Source organism: Crocodylus porosus, unplaced genomic scaffold (genome assembly GCF_001723895.1).
Source record: "Crocodylus porosus isolate Cpor-Errol unplaced genomic scaffold, CroPor_comp1, whole genome shotgun sequence".
Lineage (NCBI taxonomy): Eukaryota > Metazoa > Chordata > Crocodylia > Crocodylidae > Crocodylus > Crocodylus porosus.
The window spans coordinates 7,429,846-7,440,551 of NW_017728927.1; the positions used below are offsets into that span (position 1 = coordinate 7,429,846).

General features: G+C 48.4%; 1 protein-coding gene across 1 annotated transcript in view; it reads right to left on the bottom strand.

Moving 5' to 3' along the window:
* Window positions 1-5,709, bottom strand: part of GNG13 (G protein subunit gamma 13) — a 16,248-nt gene extending 10,539 nt beyond the window's left edge. Inside the window, exon 1 of the mRNA XM_019541896.1 lies at window positions 5,581-5,709. The gene's annotated coding sequence lies outside the window, so the exon portion shown is untranslated. The remainder of the gene's footprint in view (window positions 1-5,580) is intronic.
* Window positions 5,710-10,706: the final 4,997 nt, after the last annotated feature.

Consider the following 10,706-nt stretch of genomic DNA (forward strand, 5'->3'; position numbering starts at 1 on the left):
CGCCTCCTGCGCTCCCCGATGCCACGAGCCCTGGGTCAAGTCGCAATGGAGGAAGCCTTAACCGGAGGCACGGGCCATATTTTTGTTCCTGCCTTCAGCGACATTTTGCACCGCGGCGTTTTATTTCAGCGCAGATCTAAAATAGGACAGGTCTTGGGAGGGCGACGTGAGCCAGGGGAGGCCTGGATGCTTGGGGTGGCTGCAGAGAAGAGTATGGGCTCTACAAGGACAGAGCGTGACATGAGTTCGGAGCAGGCTGAGCACCAGACTGGGGGTCGGGAGGCCCAGGGGCTTGCCCCAGACCTGCTCTTTCGTGACCTTGGGCAGTCGTTCCCCTGCTCATGTGCATCTCTGCCACCCTGCCTTTGCGATCACACCAGTGTAACTACGTGCCTGTACAGAGCTGCTATGCCAGACTCCTGACCTTGGTCAGGAACTTAGGGCACCATTGGACCGTATGTGATAAGCTCTTCTCCACTAACATCATCGTCATGGTTTGTTCTCTCTGTTGCTTCAATGGGGCATAATTCTCCTTTTCTGGTCTGTCATTCTCCTCTTCACTGACCCATTTCTTTCCTTCTAGCTCTGGAAGCATCTCCTTCCACCCAACCGGGAAAACCTGCCTGTTAAGTAACCATCATTTCTTTACTCTTATTATGCAGGTGGGGCAGTCCCTCCAGCTCTGGGATGAGCCACAGAGGGCACGTCTACACGTGCACATAACCCAAATTACTATGTAGGAACCTAAAATTACCATGCAGTACAGGCATGTGTCTGCACGTGCATGCTCATGCTGCCCAGTAACTATGGCTACTTATGCTGACTTGGGCATAAATCTGATACCTGCATGATGCAGGTATCAATTTATGCTCGATTAGTTACTGCACAGCAATGCACGTGTAGATGCCTTACTGTGCAGTAACACTGGGCATGGACTGACTTGGGTGGGACTAACTTTAGTCCCAAGTCAGACCACACACATTAATGCACTTTAATGCCTGCATGTGTAGATGCCAGCCTATTTCTGCTTACTGCATAGTAATTTACTGCAGACTAAATTTAATGCACCGTAAATGCACGTGTAGACGTGCCCAGAGGGAAGAGAACATGGAGATCAGGGCCCCGCTGAGACCAGGTGTGAATTGGGCAGGGGCTGGACTCAATCTGCTGAGGTCCTGCCCAGCCCTAATGTCTATGAAATCTGTGAATTCAATCAGGACTCCAGGGCTGGCACTTAGTGAGCAGTCAGTGCATTCAAAAGCAGAACTCAGATAAGGAGTTTGAAGGGACTGGAAATCCACATTAAGCACCGCTGCATGAAAAGAGGGCGAGGAAAGGGTAAGACAAGGAAGAGGTGCACGTGTTGGCACCAGGTTTCTGACCATGTAGGGGCACAAATGCGCGTGTGTATATAAGGGGCTGTGCTGTACACACCCCCAGCAGACAATGCTCTCTCATCAAGGGCGCTACCTTTCCAGTGCCAAAACAATACAGGCGCCAGCATGTTTGCCTGTTATTGGCAAGGCCCTTTACGAGCTCCATTGTCTGCGCCGTAAAACTGAAGAACAGCAGGTGAGTTCCCAGGCCGCTCTGCTCGCTGGACCGCGTCAGGCTCAGCGCACGTGAAGGAGCCGGCCCGCTCTGCCGTTGCATCGCAGCTCGAGCTGCAGTCCCTGCCGAGACTCGGTTAAGTGGAACACCATCCTCCCGCGGGGCTCGCTCACGCTGGCCTCTATTTCTGGGTGCGAGTCAGGCCAGAGTGGCTGGACAGCACGGCTCGGCCCCCGCTCGTTTACAAAGCCAGGCTCTGGGCGGTTATTTATAATGGGGCAGTGGCCAGTCCTCTGGCCAAGGTGAGGGAGAAAGCACCTTCCTCCAATTGGATCTCAGCACTCGCAAACCGAGAGCATTGCCTACTGGCTGGCGCTAAGCAGACTCCAGCTTCTCGGGGTGGAGGTACCTACCTACCCATCCTCATGTGGCGAATAGAGGCACGAGGTGTTGGAAAGCGGGGCTCCAGCTCCTAGTCTGAGGGCCCCGGGCCTCACAGTGAGCTCCTCCTCTATCTAATCCTCCACTGATTCTAGTCCAAAGTGGCTCAAAGTACTTTTTTTTTTTTTACTTAAAACCCCCCCAAACAAAAACACCCTCCTTTCCATTGATTATTGAGAAATTAGAAGAGTTTCATGGACTGTGAGTTTTTAATTTCTGTGAATGTCAGGGCAAATACTCTGTACTGACATCACTGCTCGGGGAAGCCTGGCAGACAGGAGGGTTGAATATGCCATGTCCTCCCATCTAGCAGAAGTAGGCCCTGCACTAGCCCAGGGGTCAGTTGAATCGGATAAATACCAGGACGGGTAACTCAGTGTTGGGTTTTAGTGAGCGACATTAGTTTGGGACTCCTCATCATGGGTCTGCTCTATTTGTATACTGGTATTACTACAGGAAAATGCCAGTATAAGCATGTTCAGTACCAGGCCTTGTATCAGTCTAATCCAGGGGTTTCCAGCTGGACATGGGTGTTTGGGGGGGGGTCCATAACAGGTGCTACAGGGTCAAAATTTTCTGTGATGAGAACCGTGGATGCAGAGGTGGTTACAAGTATGGAAAAGGTAAAAAAACAAGGATCATGGACTGCTATACTATGGTATCTGAGCAGTTAAGACCATATTGATCCCAGCCAATAGGCAACAAAAACAGCAGTTTTCTCACCAATACCCAGCAACACGGAGAATTCAGACCAGTATCATACCAGCATTTTGGCAAACCCGGCAGTTCACTGTTATCTTGGGGGTTTTACGGTTCTGCTGTGATGAAAACCTGTATTGCCATCTCGCCACACTCAACCTCAGGATGGTTTTTCTAAAATTATTATTAAGTACAACTTGATTTCAAAGTTCCTGCCTCTGGCTGAATGTTCGTGATTTCAAATCGCTTACCCTCAGAAGCCCATCCATTTCCCGGCTGAATTTCATACTGAAGATTTTAAACATTACAAAATCATAAGGTTTCGAAAAGATACAAAGAGCCATTCTTCCTTTCGAAAGACTCCTCGACACGCTGTTGTCGCAAAGCATCAAATGATATCAAGAGCTTGGTTGGAATTAATATATCAATGCAGGAGCGGTCTGATTGGCTTCACATTAAATATAAATCCTCCATGCTTTATTTGAACATGCAGCACAGCCCCATTTTGCCAAGTGTCCCTCTAGGGAAGCTGGCATCAGTCTGACAAATGAGTTTTAAATCATTTTATACAGCGCTCAGGAATCCTCCCCAGTACCCGCCGAGCTAGTTTTTAATGCTGATTTCTTAATCGTTGGGAACGTCTCCTGTTCTTCGGCAAAGAGAGTCCTAATTCCAAGCTGGCTGAGCAAGCAAAGGGACATGGGAAGACGAGCACATCCCATGGACCCTTCCTTCCTTTAGACGTGATTTTATTGCCAGATCAAAAATAAAACGAATCGCACTGCTCAGGAGAGGCTCTAAGCATCTTCTGCACAATGCAATTAAATCTATGGGTTCAGACAAGCAAGACCACCGCCTTTGCACAGATGGGGAAACTAAGGCACAGAGAAGTAAGCTGGCTTCACCAAAGCTGCACGAGTGACTGATGGAAGTGAAACCAGGAATCCCAATCCCGGTCTGACACCCTGAGATTGATCAAGGCTCTCCCTGCAAGTGCCCCACGCACTAAAGGGCCTTGCTGAATGGCACGGGGCCGTAATCTTTGCAGACTCCTAGCCAACACAGTAAGCGGTTAGAGATCTGTAACACAGGGCAAGGGCGAGTTTCAGGCACCTTTTCCTTTGTAGACTTCAGAGACACTGGTTCTTTTCCCTTTCCAGCATGGGAGAAGTTCACCATTAGTTTTACTTGTTTTAGTGCTTTTATATCAGGGGTGGTTGGCAAGTATCAATAGCGCTATTGGGATTAGATGCCACTTCTCTCCGAGGCGGGTTACCTGTAATTTGTCATGACACTGAATTTGGGTTTTCCCTTCTGACTTGGGCGTCCACACCGTCAGCCTCCCTCCTAAGGTGGCCGGTACTCAACGTGGCCCTCCATTTTCTAAATGACACCACGCGCCTATTCAAGAGGTCAGAGATGTTGGATTCTGAAATGCCAGATTATTGAGCTGCTGACTTCAGTCATAATCCCCTAGCCCTGCCCCTCCAAGCAGTTGTGGGCAAGGATCGGGGTTTAATGATAAAAACGATGCTGAGCGCCTGTTATTGGATTGTCTGAAATCTGACTGCAGCGACAGCTAAGTAGGGCCACACGCACCTGCAAACGGCACCAGAAAGTCCACTTGGCCGTGGAAAACACCATTCGCTTTGGCCTCGAGTCCTTTTTACTATGCTTGTCCTCTCCTACAGAAGCCAGTGGAGCTGGCTCCCCTACATCACCCGTTTCAGCTCCTGTTGCACTGGGTTTCCTGTGATGCGTCTGCCAGCAAGGGGACTGAAGCAGCACTGCAGCTTTGGATTCATCATCATCTTCCACTTCTGGGAAGATTTCCCAGGAAGAGAGCTAGGTCCAGCAGGCAAGGTTTCAAGAGACTTGGGTGCTTGTCTCAGCCACTGGGTGACCTGGGGCACACATCACGTTGGCTCAGATCCTTAGAAAGGTACTTAAGAGATTTAAGTCTCATTGGAGTCAATGGGTTTTAGGTACTAAGTCCCCCAGCCTCTAAGAGCATTTGTACACATGCGTGCACTGCAACACTGGGCCGTTTTAAAAGCACCTGGCGCTGTGGCACATACATTTGTATAAATGGCAAAATGCGCATCGGTGCTGAGAAACTTGCAGCAGCGTGCATTTGAGACAGACTGCTGCAATTTTCTGCATGCCAACGTGCAGTTTGTCATTTACATAAATGCATGTAATGCAGCACTGGGTGCATCAGCTTGCTCGCTCTGCGGACTCAGTTAAGTCTGCTCCAACGAGCTGGATTTCCGGCATGTCGGAGCAGACAAACATCTGTGCATAAATGCCCTAAAACTCTATATTTCTTTGCTCCTCACTCCCCATTTCCCTCGCATGCTTGTGTGCACATGTATACCTCCCCTGCCCCCACATAAAATACATCTTTCTCCTTGAAATGTCATAATCTTTGCACCCTTGGAAAAGCCCTTCAGGATCTACAGCTGAAAATGCCTCTATGAGAGCCAACCAGGGCTCGTGGTAGAGGTGATAGCTTTTATTAGACCAACAAGATCTTTGCAAAAAAAATTCTTTAACTGCAAGCTTTCGGGCACAAACATCCTTCATCAGGCATCAGAGAAAAGATTGTAAAATACTGTTCGAGAGCCAAGCACTTATAAATGCTGTATGCCACAAATCAAAGACTGGCCCACAGTGAAGGCTCAGTCTCCCATAAATAGTAAATAAATGGCCTTCCCTTGGCATGCTAGGGCTTGCATACCTCTTCAGAGTCATGCACAGCATCCATCCGTCTGTTGGTTTACCCATAGGACACAGCTCAGGCTTCTTCTTTACACTGAAGTGTCCCCTTGTGCAAAATGCTGAGTTTGGGCCTTTCAAGAATGACTTTTACAAAGGAATATCCCTTACTGGGGGCTTCAGCGCAGCAACCGCCTTCTGGACCCAGCTCAGCAGATTGCGGGGCCTGTATTATCCATGCAGACGGGCTTTATAGATTAAGGAATGACAAGCTCCTGAAGTTTTGTAATATTAATGATTGTGGGCCATCTGTTAATCTGGCAGGCAGCAACAAGCTGGTTTTAACATGCTTAGGCCAGTTATTAAAAAATGATGGTTTTTGGCAGGCATCTGGAAGGAAGGCACTCAGCTGGGCCCCGCCGTTTATTGTGAAATTATTTACATCGACTTCACTGCTGCTGTGATTTATAAAGCAGGCTGGCAGCAGGGCTCACAGGGCCGAAGATGCTGGAGGAGCCTCACAGCTCAGTCCTGTGCTGACAGTCAAGTGTAGTCCCAGCCCAGGGCAGCTTGCAACGCCGAGCAGACAGAATTAGGAGAGGCAAGCCAAATCATCATCCCGGTTCTACAATTAGGAAATGGAGGCCAAGACCCGGGTCCATACGGGAATGCAGAGGCTTACCCTTTGCTGAAATCAAGGGGAGTTCGATCCCCTGATCCCTAAATAGCTTTGAGGAACTGCGCCCATGTTGACAGAGGGGCTGTATGGCAGATCTGGGAACTGGGCCCAGAACGGCAGAGTCCTGGTCCCGTTCCAGGAATCCCAGACCCGGCTGTCACTGCTCCGAGAGAGCAATAACAGAAAACAAATGGGGCAAGCCCCAGTCGGGCTAAATTTCATAGCATCGTAGAGAAGTGGGGCTGGAAGGGACCTGCAGAGGTCTCGTCCAGCCCCCTGCCCAAACCATCCCACGCTAATCATAATCTCAACTCTACCGCTGATACAACGTACACCTGACACCCTACCCTGCCACAGGGAATCACGGCAGCCAAACAAACCAACAAAGAGTCATAAAACTCATTATTGAAACATCCGTGTTCCTCCCTCACTCCTCACTGACAACTTTCCTAGTGTCTTTGCTGAAGTTAGGGTGCAAAAAAGCCCATGACTTTTCCTTCACCCTGCCTTTGGATCCTGATTTGGATAACCAGCCACGCACTAAACTATGTTCACTCCAAGCTTGGTCTTTATACATGTCCGTTAGGTATTTCTACTGTGTTTAGGATCCCTATTCTGAGCTGCCATTTCACAACTTTTCCACCCACATTTTTAACTCTATGTGGCCCAATAACTAATCAGTAATATTTAACTTTTCTAAGGGAGATGCAGTTGTTTCCCAGATAGCAATGGGACAGCAATCACATGCTCTTGCTCACGCACTTCCATGGAATACAAGGCTTTTCATAGGTCTGAGGGTCGTGCCTTAGGGTGATAGCTTACTGTTGCTGAGAGGAAACAAAGATACGCCACTTCTGTACTGAATTTGGAGACCAAAAAGGCTGGTAAGTGCCCAGGAGGATTGACAAAGGGAGCTTGGCACAACCCCCTCGGCCTTGACTTTAATGACTGCCTTTAAGTCCCCTTAGATAACTCTGTAACTTCACTGAGACAGGTAACGTTGAACCTAACTAGCTCCAGGGTATGTCCCCAACGTGCCTGAGAGCCTATAAAGTAAGCTAGGTCAAACTATACAGCATCAAGAACAACGGGGTCCTGGTCAGGGGCCAAGGCTCCTGTGGCAATGCAAGTAAATAATGATGCCGCGATATTCTTGAGGACAAGGCTGGATGGCGATGGATCTCAGCAAAGTGAACCAACACCGCACCGAAATCCAGAGCAAATCCAGCCTCATTTGACTAAGGTCACAGGAAGCACTGAGAATGCTCTTAGAACAAGCTGCTAATTATATATCTCTTTTGAATGGTATTTTACATAACTTAGCTCTCTGGTGCACACTCTGAAGAGATAATCTCATTTAGCAGGTTAATTAGTGTCCTTGCTAGAAACAGTTGATGAGTGACAGTCCTATGCTGCTCAGCACAGACAATATTTAAAGGTATAATGCTGAGCGTCTGGACTGCAGGGGAAGGCAGAGCCTTGACTCCACACAACCTCATGCCCACAGGGTCTCCTCTAGCCCAAACCCAGCGTGCGTCTTGCCTACTTAGATCATGACCTCTTTGGGGCAGGGATTTTGTATTACTATGTCTATCCTATAGCCGCCAGCACTACCACAGTAAATGGTGCAGTGGGTTGAAAATGGCCTACCACGATCTCTTATTTAAGGAACTGTATTTTTATCCTTAGCCTGAATAAGAAGGGAAACCAAACCACGAACAACCCTCTCTCTCACTGCCTTTGTAATTCTTTGGGAGAGCGCTCACTTCACTCCTGTGCCGAAGGTCCCACGTTACACGTTGAGTGTCTTCGTCCCCCCTCCATCTGACCTGGAACCCAAATTACAATTAGTTTTTAAATACAGCTCAAGATGACTTAACTGAGAGCAGGCTTCTTTGGCATATCTCAAAGGCCAAGCCGATGCATTTTGAATCCGAGCCAGGACACCTCTGTAACTTGTAATCAAATCTGTCGCGTGCAATGTGACATTTGAGTTAGGAGACGATGGATCTTCAGAAACGCTTTGTTCTTTGGCTTAAATTTTCACTGATGCTTCCTGATACCAGGCTGGACTGAAGACAGATGGGTTCACAGTAGCACATACCATACCCGACAGAGCAACCCTGTGCTCAAACATTTAACCTCACACTTATATTTGTTCTGAATAAATATGAATGAACTACAGGTAAATGAAAGTTAGTCACCGTATGTCTGCATAAAACTGGGAAGAGTCACTGAAACTGTTCAGCTCCAGGATGGAGTCAGGACTTTCCCACACCAGGGAACTGAAGCTGAGCAATTCACCTTGTATAGTCTGCTTGCTCAGTAAGAACCACTTAGCCAGTACTTTCCAGGAACAGCCTACAGCCAATAGCGAGTTTACCCTCACACCAAAGTATAAAGAGTTACCCTGTGCAATTGTGGAAAAAATGGAGGTTATGCAGGTAATCTAAGAGCCTGGATTATTTTTGTTGATGCAGTTTTGCATTATACCCATAAGATGATTCTTCTACTCTTGTCACACAGACTAGCCAAGTAATGATTTGGTCTGCCCAGCCAAGAGAATGATCTCACATATTTCTTAAGCTTTCCTAGGCTAAATGACACCACCATCATTGCAAACTACAAAAACATCAGTCAATTTTTGGAAACCATGCTAGAGCCTAGCTAGTTCTCAGAAGAAGTATAACTTTAGATTCAGGCACGTATTGGCAATTTTTTCCCAGCAGCAGTGTCTCTATAGGCGTGCCTGTTAAAGCAGAAGCAGGAGTTTATATAGCGATGGCATCTGGTTCAGAGAAACACATGTGCAACACTTCTCAATCCCCAAAACATTCTTTTGAATTTGAAACGAAACTCTGCTCACCTCATAAAAGCTGAGGAAGTTGGTTTTCAACTTGACATGTTTCACGTTGACCATGAGAGTTCAGACTCGGATGTTGTCGGATGGGTATCAAGGAATACCACGAAGACGTTTTCTCCTTCTGTCAATTGTCTGTGTTTGGATGGACAGCTATGCTTATGCTAGATCAAATGCAAGCGTTCAGAGAAAGCCAGTTCCTCGCACATCAAAGTATACCATTATCCATAGCATAATCCTCTGTGGCACTTTGTCTCCTTGAAATTTTAATAAATGATAGTGATGACTAGCAACGAAGAGGTATGCCATTTATTTACTAAAATTCAAGGATCCACTAATTCTCCCCAGTGTTTGGGGTGTGCTCCCTGATGATTCTCTCCAAGGTCTTCCTGAGCACCGAGGTGAGGCTTACAGGCCTACAGTTACTGGGGTCCTCCTTTTCTTGAAAACTGGGACCACATTAGCCAGTTTCCAGTCCCCCGACACCTGAGCAGATGACCACAAATGCTCATACAGCCGGGCCAAGGGCTCCGTGATGACCCCCGCCAGCTCCCTCAACTCTTGGGTGGAGGGCATCTGGACCTGCGGATCTAAAATGTCCAGCCCTTCCAGAAGATCCCTAACTACATCTGTGCTGACCCAAGGCCTGACAGAGCTATCCCCAAGATTATCCCGACCTCTGGTAGGTGGGATATCTTGGTCCCTGTTCAGGAAAAAAGAGGGGCAAAGAAACTGTTAAAAATACCAGCTTTCTTGTCGGCTGTAGCCACAAGATTATCGTTTGCATCTTGCAGGGGCCCTACAATGCCTGGTGCCCTCTTCTTGCTCCCAATGTACTTGAAAAAGGACTTTTGTTGTCTTTAATCCTGGACGCTAGCCTGAGCTCCATCTCTGCCTTGGCCTTCGTAATAGTCCTCCTACACTCCCGGGCCAAGGAGGAGTCGTCCTTGGTGACAACCCCTCCCTTCCACTGGCTGTGCGCCCCCCTTTTAGTCCTCAGGCATTGCTGAATGTCCTTGCTGAGCCAAGGGGGTTTCTGAGCACTCACCCCCCTTGCTTCTCCTCTCAGGGACTGTTACCCTTTGGGCCTGGAGGATCACCCCCTTAAAGTACAACCATCCCTCATGGACTCCCATCTCCTTTACTTTCTGGGCCCTCAGTGCCTCCCCCACTAATCTCCAAAGCTCATTGAAGTTGGCCCTTCTGAAGTGAAGGGCTTTAGTCTTGCTATAAGCCCTTGACACCCTGCACTGGATAGTGAATTCCAGCAGGTGATGATTGCTATTGCTCAGGTGGTCAAGGACCTGCAGTCCCCTCACCAGGTCATCTCCCCTGGCTAGGACCAGGTGCAGCAAGGCGTCACCCCTAGTGGGGCTGTGCACCTCCTGGATAAGGTGAAGGTCCTGCAATACAGCCAGGAACCTACGCGAGCGGTCAGACCTGGCTGTCTGCTCCTCCCAGCAAATGTCTTCAGAGGAGTGTAGGGTGTTTTCTTTCCTTGCAAAGATGTTAGGACTACCTTCTCTGGCAACCGAACTAAGGCGAGGCTTGTGGTGCTACAGTATGTGTCTTGCAAGACTGAAGATTGGAAGGAGATGCCAAGAGGCCATCTCTGCTCAAAAGCAGAAGGCCTGAAACAGCGGAGCTAAAAGAACATCAGGATTCAAGCACATTTCATAGTTTCTAGGGTCGGAAGGGACCTGAGCAGATCATCTAGTCCGACCCCCTGCCATGGCAGGAAAGAGTCCTGGGGTCAAA